Here is an 898-nt window from a genome sequence, read left to right as displayed (position 1 = left end):
GCTTTTTGATATAAACAGGTTATGGCCGATTTTTGTCATGAATTATTGCTAAATTGAGTAGTATAACATGTTTAGATAGTTAAATGATCCAAACAATGATCCTAAACATGATTTTTGGAGATTAAAGTGGACTTTTTAAGTCCAAAATTCATGAACTTGATTTATTTGATATATTTGCCATTTGAGACTTGTTAAATTATTAATAATGAATATTTTGACATGTTATTTGAGTTAAATGCTTATGAATTTTGTATACATTTTCATATGTGCTTATTTGAAAAATGTAGAATTGTGAAAAATTGTGAAAATGTGTATAAGTTTAATTTTGATTTAACATGTTATAGTGATTATTTTAAGTTGTTATTTTGATAACACTAATGCATATTTGGATGCACAAATTTTGTGTTTAATGTATTTTACAGAGAGCCGACACTGGAGGTTCAGGAGCATCATCATCTAGACGACCAGCACCAGCACCAGAACCAGAACCAGAAATGCAACACGAACAAGAACCGCAACAGGAACAACAACAGCCTGATCAGCACATACCTTATTATGATCCGGTACAGTTTGTTGATGAATTCATAGTATTCCCAATGAGGCCGCCAGTAGAATTCCCAACGATTCCTGAGCACACTCTACATCCTAATCTGAGATTTGATAGAAGATGGAGAGATTACGAGACATATCAAAGGAACAAATTCAAATTGGTAACAAAAAATGTAGAGGAGCCAAGGGTAATTGATTGGGCCCCTTTGGAAACGGTCCATCTAGCTGACCGTGTTAGACAGCTTTTAGTTCAAAGGTATGGCAGTCCTTCTTTTACAGATTGGGAACGTCTTTTCACCATTCGTAGACCTGTATATAAGGAATGGTGTGTTGAGTTGATGAGTACTGT

The sequence above is a fragment of the Rutidosis leptorrhynchoides genome, chromosome 3 (assembly GCF_046630445.1).
Source record: "Rutidosis leptorrhynchoides isolate AG116_Rl617_1_P2 chromosome 3, CSIRO_AGI_Rlap_v1, whole genome shotgun sequence".
In the NCBI taxonomy this organism is placed as follows: Eukaryota; Viridiplantae; Streptophyta; class Magnoliopsida; order Asterales; family Asteraceae; genus Rutidosis; species Rutidosis leptorrhynchoides.
The sequence above is the reverse complement of the archived record's forward strand: the minus strand, read 5'-3'. Positions refer to the sequence as shown.